The following is a 14,963-nucleotide window of genomic DNA, read 5'->3' as shown; positions in this document are numbered from 1 at the left end:
ATTCCTTCTTATGTCTGCATAGTATTCCATGGTGTATATTTACCGTATTTTCCTTATTCAGTCTACCATTGACAGGCATTTAGGTTGATTCCATGTCTTTGCCATTATGAATGGTGTTGCAATGAACATATATGTATCTTTATAAGAGAACTATTTATATTCCTTAGGGTATATACTCAGTAATGGGATTGCTGGGTTGAATGGCAGTTCTGTATTTTGGTCTTTCAGGAATTGCCACACTGCTTTCCACAATGGCTGAACTAATTACGCTCTTACTAAAAATGTATAAGCATTCCTTTTTCTCTGCAACCTGTCCAGCATGTTTTTAATAGTAGCCATTATGACAGGCGTGAGACGGTATCTCATTGTGGTTTGGATTTGCAATTCTCTAACAAACAATCAGTGATGTTGAGCTTTTTTTCATATTTTTTTGGCTGCATGTATGTATTCTTTTGAAAAGTGTCTTCATGTCCTTTGCCCACTTTTTAATGAATTTAAGTTCCTTATAGATGCTGGATATTAGACCTTTGTCAGATGCATAGTTTGGACACATTTTCCCTCATTCCATAGGTTGTCTATTTGCTCTGATGATAATTTCCTGTGCAGAAACTCTGGTTTAATTAGGTCACATTTGTCAGTTTTTGCTTTTGTTGCATTGCTTGTGGCATCTTTGTCATGAAATCTTTGCCCATTATATGTCCAGAATGGTGTTGGCTAGCTTGTCTTCCAGGGTTTCATAGCTTTGGGTTTTACATTTAAGTCTTTATCTTGAGTTGATGTTTGTATACGATATAAGGAAGGGGTCTAGTTTCAAACTTCTGCATATGGCTAGCCAGTTATCTTAGCACCATTTATTGAATAGGGAGTCCTCTCCCCATTGCTTGTTTTTGTGAACTTTGTTGAAGATCAGATGGTTGGACATGTGTATCTTTATTTCTGGGCTCTCCATTCTGTTTCTTTGGTCTGTATGTCTGTTTTGTACCAGCACCATGTTGTTTTGTTTACTGTAGCCTTGTAGAAATTTGAAGATGGATAGTATGATGGCTCCAGCTTTGTTCTTTTTCTTTTGGCCTTCCTTGGCTATTTGGGCTCCTTTTTGATTCCATATGAATTTTAAAATAGTTTTTCTTATTTCCATGAAAAGTGTCAATGGCATTTGATAGGAATGCCATTGAATCTATAAATTGCTTTGGGCAGTATGGCTCTTTTAATGATATTGATTCTTCCTATCCATGAGTATGGAATGAGTTTCCATTTGTTGTGTTGGCTCTAATTTCTTTGAGCAGTTATAACACATTTTAAAATAATAAATTTTGGGACATTTTCCCTTTAAATTGCAAATATGTACATATTTACTGAGTAATGCCTTACAACTTGTTACATTTACTCTGTTAAAAGGTAGTTTGGCAAAGAAGGTCAGCAAAATTCAGAACAGACAGAGAGGAGGTAGGCTATTTTTAGTAAACCTGACCAATGGCAAAGAAAGCTACAGCCTGTATTGACTGATCTTCAAGTTAATGTATATAAAGGTATTATTTTTCATTCCAGGTTTAGTCATTAAATATTTTTATATAGTTATTTGTTAAAGATATGTTTTAGAGATTCTAGAGTCAACGATTGAGGTGTCCTAAAGCACCTACGTGAGCCTAATTAAAGAATAGCATACTAACAATATTTATGATGACTGAATAACAATATAATAGAGAATGACTTTGAAATTCAATTCACTACTGCGAGAAATTAGATCAGGAATGGTCTATACACGAACAGACATGGAAAAAATATAAAGTTGGAAAACATATTGACTTTAACTAACTAAAATAAGTTATGATATTGTGGCTTCATATTATTTATATTAATAAAATATATATTTAAATAGCCATTTATGTCTCCTATTATAATCAGTTTTGTAGTAATTCTAACTTCCCTCAACCCAAATAGACTGGTATATTTTCTAGCAAGATATCACTGGTATAAATTTGACATTCAGGAAAGAATATCACTGAGAAAGTTTAGCTCTTGTAATTGACTAGTAAATTTATTTGAATATAGTCTGTTTGAGAGCAGGCATATGGGAGGTTTGCAGGCAGTATCAATGCATTCCTAAAATACCAGAAAAAAGTATACTATAATACTTATAGTATAAAGTGTAATATTGTATACCTTTGCTATAGTAAAATAGCTTGATGTAAGATAAATATTAAAAATTAATAATTTCTCAATACAACAGAAAGACTAAAAATTATTTTAAAATGTGTATCTATTCACAATCACAAAAAAATATATAAAAATCTAGGAATGGGTATAAGGAGAAAAGGAGAAAACTTTACCAAGAGACAAAAATACTTGAACAAAAAGAGAGGTACATTATAAATTTAGATGAGTGACAAAATATAGCAGATTAAATATACTTTAAAGCTTCTTTTGGAAGTACAAAAAAGATGATAGTAATACCATCTGGAAGGACACTCAGGGTATAATAGCTCAGATGTCACTGAATAAGATGAGACATAAAAGGAATTTGGTCTATTAGGAACTGAAACATACAATAATTAAAACACTGTGGTACTGATATGAAAACTGTAGTGTTGGTAAAAAGACAGAATAAAATAAATTACCCCCAAATGGATACATATATGTAATCTACCTGTATATATATGTATTCATATATATATGATTTTAATATTCAAATAAAAATTATTCTATATTTACGGAGGAAGTAATTAATTAACTACTGAAGCCACAAGAGTAATTCTTTTTTGGAAATGTTAAAAAGCTATATATGAAAGATGAAACCATGAAAGGCCCAGAAGAAAGCTACAAGTAAGCAGTTAAATGATGGCTAAGAATTTTCTAAGTGTGCAAAAGAAATTATCTGAGAATGTTAAAATGTATTAAATTATGATACATTAAAATATATTAACAGCTAAATGAAAAACCAATTGATTATATTTGCAAGAAGTATAACACAGTATTACTTTGCTTCATACAGTGTTTTTAAATAATCAGGATAATACTATAAGAAATAGTATCGGCTAACATGAAAAAATAAGTCACAGGGAGAAAATAAACATAAAATTTAAAAATATGTAATTTTGTGGGTAATCGGGAAATAGAGGACTTTTTTCTTAGTATCTTATAAAGATTTAATATTTGTTTCTATTGCAAAATACTAATGTCATTTTTAGCAATCTTCATTAAAAAATCAGCCTATTTTCCAAAAATTATTACTGTATTTTTGTAAATAGAGAAAAAAAATCAAGATTTTTTAGAAATATTAAGCTAGAAGAATGAGGTTAAATGTCATGGTACAAACACAAAAAGTAATTCAGCTGTTAAAATTATAATTTTGGCTCTTCTTCTTCCCCTTCCTTTCCTTTCTAAACAATATTTTCTCAAAAACATTAGGTAGGGCAAAGAAGAGTAGGCATCCATACCCTTGGGGGATACTTGTAGATCCCTGCATTTGATACTGGTGACCAAATAGGACAGAAGACACTTGTGCATGATGTCAGCCTAAGCAGGGTAGGTAGGGTGTCCCCACAAAGGAGAGCCTGATGTGGGAAGCTTGAGCTATTGCAGAATGAACAGGTGCCCATGTGATGGGCAGCGGTGTTTGTTTGTGTCCAAGGTGTCACCCACCTGGAGAGATGGGTGACACACATCTGGTGTGGGTAGTCAGAGCCTAAAGAGTATGAAAGATCTTCTTGAAGGAGGAGCACCCTGGTACAGGGCTCTGCAGCTGAGTAGAGTGAGGTCATTATCTTCACAGGTGATTTTAAATACAGATAGCGTTATCTATGAAGGAAAATGAAAGTGTCTTTCTCAATGAAGGAGAAGGCATTGACAAATTTGGAATAGGATGAAAAATAGCATAAACTAGGTGGTATTGGATGATAATTGAAGATATTGATATGGACTCAGTTTTCTAACTATAGACAATGTAGAAATATTTTTATATGGGAAAAAGAAAAAGTTGGGGGAGAGAGAGACAGTCCCATTGCATTTATGCAGATCATTCTGGTTAGTAGGAAGTACATAAGGAATTTAGAAGGTGACAGGGTCAGCAATTTTTTAAAAACACTGATAAATATTTAAAAATATTCTTTAATATACTAAAAATTATAATCATTATATTGTTTTAAAAATTTAAAAATGTAATTTGGAGTACTATTTAATAGCCTACCTAAAATATTATGTACACATATAAACACTCATATATGTGATGTGCGATTAGAAGTTAAAATGATGGAAGCAGTTTCCCATGTAAATGGCTAAAGCTTCAGCTCTATAAACTTAGGAAAATGATAGAACATTAACCACATGATTTGTTAATAAAACTGTTAGTTTATGAAAATGATTCACATTTCCCTTCAGTTGTGTGGTAACTATAAATGATTACCCCACTGACCAAATATTAGTGAGAGCTCTAGTTTGACATTTTCACAGTTTGGGTTGATAGATTTACCCAAGACTAAAAATACAGACTTTTTTTGTTTTTTAAATACACCAAGAAATTAACTGGTGGCATAATAGAGATCAGGTTAACTGCACAAACTTTGGGGTCACTTAGACTAGTTTGAAGTTCCAGTTCCTTCAACTAAAAGCTATGTGAGAAGTTTGAAGAAGTAATATATGGTGTCTGGCATATATTAGATAAATATCTAAGAAAATGTAATCATAAATTATTATGTTCTCTATATCACTAAGGGAAGGCTAACTTCTGTACCAAACAACCTCAACATTTCAGAGGTTTAATGAAAAAAACAAATGTTTCTCACTTGTTTTACAGTCTTATGCAAGTCAGAAAGGAGGTTGCTTTGTTCAGCCATTCAGCAACAGACTCTATTCATTATGTGCCTTTGTCATTTTCTAAGGTCTTGAAGTCCCCTAAGAGATTCTTTGCATCTATCTGTCATATCAATAAAAAAACAGCATGTGAAAGGCATAGCGTCTTTATCACTTTGGTGAGTGTTAGCATACATCATTTCAGCCCATAGAACAAACCACACTTTTACAGAGGGTCTAGGAATTGTAGTCTGACGATATGCCCAGAATGAAGAGAAAGAATGGACATCTTCAAGCATTTGTGGTCTTTGTTACAATCTTCTGCCATTCTGGTCACCAAATAGCTGTTAACTCCATTCTTTGTATAGAGAACACACATAACTTCCCTAAAATAGACAACTCCAAGTCGCACTATGTCGCTATACTAGTTCAAAGTCCAAGACTGTTGGCAAACAATTTTTCATATGTCTCTTATGTTGATGCACATCTTTTTAAAGTTTTTGCTCCAGATCATTGAGGATTTTTTTAAAAAGAAAGCCAGTTGGGAATTTAGATATAGTTTCTCCTTTTAGAGCAGAGGACATATTTGTTTGCTGTCCAGGAATATAAAAATAATGCTTCCCACCTGGGGAAAGGTAGGGAAGGTTGCCGGCAACATCCTTTAAAATACTGCCATTTCCTAAGCTCAGTTTCCTTAGCTGGAGTGGGAACTAATGCTGTATATGCAGCGTCCCTTTGGGACACGCAGCATTGTTCCTTGGGACTTGGGGGCCTGGAGAACCAATGTGAACATGACGCTTAAGCTGGTTACTGTCATGTGTATTTTGTCTCTGACGCAGGTGTCTCATGTCTTCTGTCAGCATCCATGAAACTGTACAGATACCTTATCCACTTAAAATTAGGGTAAAATCTTAGACCCTTCATGCTACTTGAAAAGGATTTTTAGTTGATACTGTATGTAGCCCCTCTACTTGGTCACCTAGGTGTCACTACATACCACAGCAACCTATGAAAATAAAAAAAGGAAGTAACTTGCTACACTCAAAATCCTATATACAGTGGTGGGGGGATAATAACGACACACACTCTCTATCTCTCCCATGAGTCCCACCCCCCAAAAAAAATAAGTTTAAAAGGTGTCACATGGTTGTCACTGGAATTCTGGAAAGATATTTTAAAGATTCTAAAGATTGCCTACCTTAGGTTGCAAAAAATGGTGTTAGACCCTCAGTACGGTCTCTTAAATGAATTTCCATGTTTATCTGTTCACTGTTGGTTCTGTGCTGTAGGACAGATACGAACTTTTTTGTAAGTAGAGAACTCCTTTGGACTTTGGAACTCATGTGATCTCTGTCATAACTATTCAACTCTGCTATTGTGGCATGAAAGTAGCCATTAACAATATATAAATGAGTGGACATGGCAAGATTTGTGGGCTACAGTTTGCAGACTACTGCTCTAGAGGATTAATCCTTGTTTAGGACCCTCCATACCACATCCAAAGGGATGCTGGGAAATATGTCCTCTCAGAGTATTTCTAAGCTTTCATAACTTACTTTCTATTAATGAAAGTTTGGGGTTCTTAAAATTGTCTTGCTTCTTCAACAAAAACCTTTCTTAGCCCTAGCATGTGGTTGCTTTGATTATGTCAACAATTTAGTAGGCTTAGGATATATTTATTTATAGGCAGTTTCATGTGTTAAAAACCACACCCAACATTTATCTCTAGATGTAGTTTCAAATTATGCTATACTTTATTGACTTCTTACTAAGTGATTCTAAGTGATTCCTCAATTTAGTGGAAGCTACATGGAAATCATTTGAAATACATTTAATCTAATCATTGTTACAAAGCTGAATCCCTTTGTCAAGCTGAGCTTTACTCACATGGTAGTCTTCCAGCTTGTTTCAATCTCATCTTGTAACTGCTTGGGACAGGAGCAATGGAACATTTTTTTCCCTTGAGTGTTCTGTCTTGAGTTTTTCCAAGTAAAATTCTAAGGAAAGAATTTTAGTTTAAATACAGAAAATTGAGGGATCAAGGAAAAATCTGATGGGAGTTTGAGAACTGGAACTAGAAAGCAAAAGAGCCAAGTAAAGATAAGTTATCAAGCTAACACTCTTAGTTACTAAAGCATAACCATAAGAGCAAAATATGAAAAATAATGAAAACTAGCCTCAGATTTTCAACTTCCCCACTTACAGAGAAGAGCAAGGGTTTGGGGTTACTTAGACACTGATCCTCATCATCATTGTTTAAAGACTATTCCCAATAAGACACTTATTTCCCAGGTATTAATTAATGTAGGGAAGGGGAAAGGGAGTTAGGTAAGGCCCTGCTATGTATTACAACAGTCTATACTTTGTCAATTCCTTTGCATTTCTTTTGGCAAATTGGAAAAGTAGTTGCCCAGTTCATCCCTTTCTTATAGTCTATAATGCTGCTAATAACAAGTATTATTTATTTTTTGTTACCTAATCTTTTCCATAAGAATGAAAAACTTGATAGTTGTAGTCTTTCATCCAAACTGTGATGGGTGATGTTTAAGGAGACAATACCCCACAGCATAAAATAAATAGAAAAGTCAATACTAAAATGAGAAAACTTAGAGAAGCAGTACCTAAAATGAAAATTAAACAGCCAATAAACAAATTAAAAGATTCTCAAATTTGTTAGGCCGGGCGCAGTGGCTCACGCCTGTAATCCCAGCACTTTGGAGGCTGAGCTCAGCAGATCACCTGAGGTCAGGTGTTTGAGACCAGCCTGGCCAACATGGAGACATCCTGTTCCTACTACAAATATAGAAATTTAGCCAGGTGTAGGGCACTCAACTGTAATCCCAGCTACTCAGGAATCTGAGGCAGCGGAGCCATCTGAACCCGGGAGACAGAGGTTGCAGTGAGCCAAGATTGTGCCACTGCACTCCAGCCTGGGCAACAGAGTGAGATTCCATCTTAATTTTTTTTTTTTTTCAAATTCATGGCAATACAAATAAACTTAAACCCATCAAAAAGACCTATTGAAAAGGCTGAGGTAAAACGAGAGTTGTCATATGATCATATGATGAGTTACTCAATTTGTAAAAACAATTTGTAAATAATTTGGCTTTTTAAAATTTTTTTATAGATTTAGGGGATGCAGGTACACTTTTGCTACATGAATATACTGTGCAGTGGTAAGGTCTGGGCTTTTAGTGTATCTGAATAGTAAACATTGTACCCACCAGGTAATATTTCATCCCTCACACTCCTTCCCTTTCTCCTTTTTGTTTTTGTCGTCTCCAGTATATTTTATCATTTTCCATATTTCCATGTGTATCCATTGTTTAGCTCCCACATATAAGTGAGAGCATTTGGTATTTGATTTTTTGTTTTTGAACTATTTCCCTTATGATAATGGCCTTAAGGTCCAACTATATTGCTGCAAAAGACATGAGTTCATTCTTTTTATGGCTGTGTAGTATTCCTTAGCATATGTATATGTGTGTGTGTTTATATATATATATATATATATATATGTACATCTCACATACTCTTTATCCAATCTTCCATTTATGAACACTTGTGTTGATTCCATGACTTTATTATTGCAAATAGTGCTGCCATAAATATATCCATGGAGGCCTCTCTTTGACATAATGGTTTATTTTCCTGTGAGTAGATACTCAGTAATGGGATTGCTGGATTGAATGGCAGTTCTATTTTTAGTTCTTTGAGAAACCTCCATACTGTTTTGCATAAAGGTTGTACTATTTACATTCCAACTAACAGTATATAAGCATTCCTTTTATCCTCGTCTTCACCAACAGCTGCCATTTTTTGACTGTTTAATAATAGCTATTCTAAGAGGCGTCAGATAGCATCTCATTGCGGTTTTAATTTACATTTCTCTGATGATTAGTGATGTTGGCAGTTTTTCGTGTTTGTTAGATACTTGTATGTCTTCTTTGGAGAAATTTCTGTTCATTTACTGTGCTTATTTTTTAATGATGTTTTTTGTTTCTTGTTGACTTGTTTGTATTTCTTGTAGATTCTGGATATTAATCCTTTGCCAGATGCATAGTTTGCAAATACTTTCTCCCATTCTGTAGGTTGTCTGCATAGTCTGATGATTATTTCTTTAGCTGTGTAGAAGCTTTTTCAGTTTAATTAAGTCCCACTTGTCTATTTTTGTTTTTGTTGTGTTTGTTTTTGAGGACTTAGTCATAAATTCTTTGCCTAGACCAATGTCCAGAAAAAGTTTACGTTTAGAATTATAGTTTCAGGTGCCACATTTGAGTCTTTAATTCATCTTGAGTTAATTTTTGTATATGGTGAGAGATACGGGTCCAGTTTTATTCTTCTGCATATGGATATCCAATATTCCCAACATCATTTATTGAGCAGGGTGTCCTTTCCCAGTCTATGTGTTTGTTGGCTGTGTTGAAGATCGGTTGGTTGCAGGCATGTAACTTTACCAAATTATTTTCTAAATAAAGCCACATACCTAGAAAATAATTTGACATTCTGAATTATAGTTGAAGAAGCATACTCTAGAACTCAGCAGTATTGCCACTGCTCAATAACTCATTATAATAGTATTTATTTCTGGGCTTTTACAGCCTTTTAGCTGTTTATAGTTTTCTATAATTTAAGCTGAATAAAACAAGCAGGTGTTTGTTTTATAAGGATATTTTGCACCATGCATAGATATTTATGCACTTTATGTAAGCATGGTACCTAATTTTTCCAATAAATAAATAAATAAATAAATATATAATATATATATATATACCTATATGTACATGTATATTGTCACAAAAGCCTATCAATATACTTTACTATAATCTATTAGTCAAACAAAGAAAATTCACATATTCCTGTTAATAAATGCAGAAAAATATGTTGACAATATTCAGCATCTACTGAAAATAAAATAAAACCTATTTGTACACTAGAATTGAGAAAGATCATTCCTAAACCTATTAAGGTTATTGATCAAAATCTTCCAGTAAATCTCACATTTTAATAGTTAAATATCGGGCTGGGCACGGTGGCTCAAGCCTGTAATCCCAGCACTTTGGGAGGCCGAGGCGGGTGGATCACAAGGTCAAGAGATCAAGACCATCCTGGTCAACATGGTGAAACCCCGTCTCTACTAAAACTACAAAAAATTAGCTGGGCATGGTGGCGCATGCCTGTAGTCCCAGCTACTCAGGAGGCTGAGGCAGGAGAATTGCCTGAACCCAGGAGGCGGAGGTTGTGGTGAGCCGAGATCGCGCCATTGCACTCCAGCCTGGGTAACATGAGTGAAACTCCGTCTCAAAAAAAAAAAAAAAAAAAAAAAAAAGTTAAATATCGTAAGCCTTTTCTTTAAAATCAAGAACTGAATGAGACAAAAATATTGCCTGTCACTGCTCATATCAATATTATAATAAATGGTTTAGTTAAGGAAATAAATAAGAATACTAGATAAAATATGAATTCAGGTCAATTATCTACATTGCTTTATACTAGCAAACAAAAATATGTGCCTTTGATTAAATCTAACAATGTTTATGAATTCATGAAAAAGTAGAATTTTAATTAAATCAAAACAGTTAAATATCAGCCATTCCATACAATTCAACTTAATACGTCAATGAAGAAGGCACATTATAGATTTGACACTTTTCTCATTAATTTATAATTTCTTGTCCAATCAAAACCCTAAAGTCTATATGGTTTCTAGAAAAGACTTCTTAATAAGAAGGTAGAAACACACTTACATTACCAGAAATTAGTATAATATTTTAATAATAACAAAGAATTAACATTGGTATGTGGACAGGCAGATAGCCTGTGAGGCAGTATTAGAAGGCTTGAAACTGCCTCCTCAGTTTTGCCAATCTCGATATAAATCTAAGTTGTCTCTGTAGATCAGCTGGAGGCAAAAATGGACAGTTCAGTGAAGAGTAGCTGGACAAGGGTTATCTATTTAGAAAAAAATGTAAAGTTTTTTTCTTCTTCATACTGTTTGCAAAAATCAAATCCAGGTAACAAAAATCTGAAATTGTGAAAAACAGCTTTAAATATTTTAGAAATAAATATAAAAGATACTGTGATGATAAGGTAGGAAAGGATTTATTAAGATATAAAAAGCACAACTCACAAAGGAAAAGCTTGATAGATTTAAAGTTTTTTGTCCATCAAAGGCACCATTTAAAAAGTATAACTAAAAGCCACAGACTTTTAACATATAAAACTGGCAAAATATTTGTATAGAAAATAAATCAAGTATTCTTACAAATAAGGAGGGAAAATCAACCAGATTAAATTTAGGGCAAAAATCAAGACCATGCATTTTATATGAGAGAGAAATACATGACATAAGATATAAAAACACGCTGAATTTAATTTGAATACGAAAAATATAAATAAAAATATACCAAGTTCTCATTTTAAAGTAATCACATTGACAGAACTTTAAATATTTTGCTTACAGTTTTGCATGTGGCGCACTGGGAGCTTTCACATGGAGATGGCAAGAATATAGATTGGGAAATCACTTTGCAGAAAATTTAAATTCATCCAGTGAAGTTAAAGATGTGAGCCTTATCACCTATTAAGTTTATTTCTAGGTATATACTCTAGAGAAATTCTTGCCTGGATGCTCAAGGAGTCACATATAGAATGCTTACAGCTATATTATCTATGATGTCAACAAAATAAGAAAAAATCCAAATGCTCATCCCCTATGGGGACGCAAAGGCATAGAAAGAATACAGTCGACTTTGGGGACTCGGAGGGAAAGGGCAGGAAGGGAGTGAGGGATAAAAGACTACAAATTGAGTTCAGTGTATACTGCTTGGGTGATGGGTGCACCAAAAATCTCACAAATCACCATTAAGGAACTTATTCATGTCAGCAATCACCACCTGTTCCTCCAAAAGGTATGGAAATAGAAAACAAATTACAAAGAAATAGAAAAGGAGGAAAAACAAACCAAATAGAAGCATGTCTTTGCACTTTCTCCTCACATGGCTCCCAACTCGCACACATTGCTGCTAGATGAACAACACTCACCTGTCAGATTACCCAGCAATTTATGTTGTTCTTTTAAAAAGTGGTAATTGTACTTTTTAAGGCAGTAGGCTATATACTCAGTTAAGTTCTTATCTAAAATGCAGTGTCCAGAAACACCTCACATAGCAAATGTTTTCTAAATGGAAGCTCATTATACAGTGAGATCGCAGTCCAATTAACATTGCATAGTGATACTTTAATCAACACTTTCTATTTGTCTATCAGAAAGATAAGGTTGTGAATGTGTGGGTGTATGTGTATAAATACTTGGGTAGGGCTGATGTCACTTCATTGCATTGCTCAAGTGGGGAAAAAAGGCTAAAATCATAAAAATTTCAAAAGTACTCTGGAAATAATTAGATAATTGGATAAACAACATTCTCTAATACATAGGAAAATTATACAGTGCTATAGGAAAGGTCAGGATTGGGAGAACCTGCGAGCAGAAAGAGTCATGAGGCCAAACGAGTTCTAAATGTATATGTAGACTGACCAGAATAAAGTCTTTAATTACTTATTCTTAATAGTGTGATGTATTATAGAATCTGTATTTGTATCTGGGTAAACTAAATAATATTTAAGTACCTTTACCACATATACAAAGGCTGTAATTCTGAATTTCTGTTTTTGTGGATTCTAAAGGTTAAAAAACTCTTTTCCTAAGTGTACTTACTGAACAATAGGAGAGAGTAAAGAATCCAAGTAAGATGATATCAGAAAGACTGATACCATGACTGGGAAGTTCAAGGATTTTATAAGGAGACTGTTTGGAAGTATAAATCTGTGCTAGGACTGGAGCACATGTTCTGATTTTCAAGATGAAACTAAATTGAATAACTTGCAGCTCAGATGAATCAAAAGGCTTGGCAGGCAGCAAGAGTGTTAATAAATGGACTTTAAATTTCCCAGTCCTTAAATTCCTGGAATAAAAGAAAAGAGACAGCAAGAGCCTGAGTAAGACCATTAAAATTCATTTCTGCATTTAATTTGGTGATGAACTTGGAGGAAAAAATCTATTACTCTATGTTTTTAAGTTGAGCTGTAATTAATGTAACCTGCTCAGTAACTTTTAGGTTCCTGACTTTCAAACTTTTAAACTTTTTCAACCACATCTAAAATAAGACATTTAACAGAATCTGATCCATATGCACTCACACACATACTACTGATAAAAGCTTTCCTGAAATAATACTTACTGTGATAGAGTGAGGTTCTGCATTTGATGTTTGACTACTCACAGATTTTATATCCCACCATTCCCCATATTGTCTCTTAGGTCACATCTAGGAAAGCTAGTAAGAAAGCTGACTCTTTGGAGCCAAGATGGGTGTGGAATTTCAAACCACCCACGGCTTGGGCTACATGTGGGAATCCTTATCACAGCTCCACTCCGTAACCACTGTAAAGAACTCAGCCATTCTTTTCTGACTCTCTAAACTCATTTTTGAACCTGCCTGGGAGTTTTCCTACTTTCTTCAGAAATCCTTTTGCGTGGATAATAAATCTTTTACACTTTCTTGGTGCATATGTGGCATCATTAGTGTCTACATCTGACCAACATTTTTGAGCGATTTCACCTCTTTGAGGTGAATGTAATATTTTCCTGTGTGTGATGAATTTCATATTTCCTATTCCATTTCATTATATTTCATTTAAAATAATACCAATCATTATAAAATGACTTTAAAGCCCATTAATTGATTGTATAGGTCAACTGAAAATCACAGTTTAAAATAAAAGCATGATGAAATTCCGACCCTTGGTAAATGCATTGCTGTAATTTTCGTGTGTCTTTTTCACCTTCTCCACTTAGGAAAACGCCCCTCTCTCCTCTTACAGCACACCACTTTCTTCCGGCTCCTCACCTACTTTCACATTCTACTTTTGAAAGTGACGATTCCCCCAGAATTTTGCTTTTTAAAATTTCTGACACTCTTCCTAAGTATTCTGATCTACTTTACTGACTGAATTGGGCTTTGGTGTTCATGTCCCAGAATTAAACTTCCAATTATGACCTTTCTCCTAAGACCAAACCTGAATGTTCAGCTTGCTGAAAAATGTATCCATGTAGCTGTCTTCATAAGCACTTGAAAATGTTAAATGTATTTTCTAACCCTTCAACCCACTCTTTTCCCAAATAATCTCCCTCTGGGAACAAATGGCTTTTCTCAGGTTTTATTGATGTTTTAAATATTTATTTGTATTTATTTTCCCTTTTTCTTTTATTTAATTGTACTTTAAGTTCTGGGGTACATGTGCAGAACATGCAGTTTGTTACATAGGTATACCTGTGCCGTGTGATTGGCTGTATCCATCACGCCTTCATCTACATTAGGTATTTCCCGTAATGCTGTCCCTCCCGGGGCCCCCAACACCATGACAATCCCCAGTGTGCGATGTTTCCCTGCTGTGTCCATGTGTTCTCATTGTTCAGCTCCACTTATGAGTGAGAACAAGTGGTGTTTGGTTTTCCGTTCTTGTGTTAGTTTACTGAGAATGATGGTTTCTAGCTTCATCTATGTCCCTGCAAAGGACATGAACTCATCCTTTTTTATGGCTGCGTAGTATTCCATGGTACATACGTGCCACATGTTCTTTACCTAGTCTGTCATTGATGAGTATTTGGGTTGGATCCAAGTCTTTGCTGTTGTGAACAGTGCCACAATAAACATAAATGTTCATATGCCTTTATAATACAATGATCTCTTATTCTTTGGGTATATATCCAGTAAGAGGATTGCTGGGTAGAATGGTATTTCTAGTTTCAGATCCTTGAGAAATCACCACACTGTTTCCACAATTGTTGAACTAATTTACATTCCCACCAACAGTGTAAAAGCGTTCTTGTTTCTCCACATCCCCTCTAGTATCTGTTCTCTCCTGACTTTTTAATGATCACCATTCTAACTAGTGTGAGATGGTATCTCAATGTGGTTTTAATTTGCATTTCTTTAATGACCAGTGATGATGAGCTTTTTTCAAGTTTGCTGACTACAAAAATGTCTTCTTTTGAGAAATGTCTCTTCGTATCCTTTGCCCACTTTTTGAAACCTTCATTTTAAAACAGTTTTAGATTTATGCAAATGTTGTAAACATAGTAAGAGTTCCTATGTATTGCATGCCAGTTTTTT

Source organism: Cebus imitator, unplaced genomic scaffold, assembly GCF_001604975.1.
Source record: "Cebus imitator isolate Cc_AM_T3 unplaced genomic scaffold, Cebus_imitator-1.0 Scaffold192, whole genome shotgun sequence".
Taxonomy (NCBI): domain Eukaryota; kingdom Metazoa; phylum Chordata; class Mammalia; order Primates; family Cebidae; genus Cebus; species Cebus imitator.
This window is presented reverse-complemented; position numbering follows the sequence as displayed.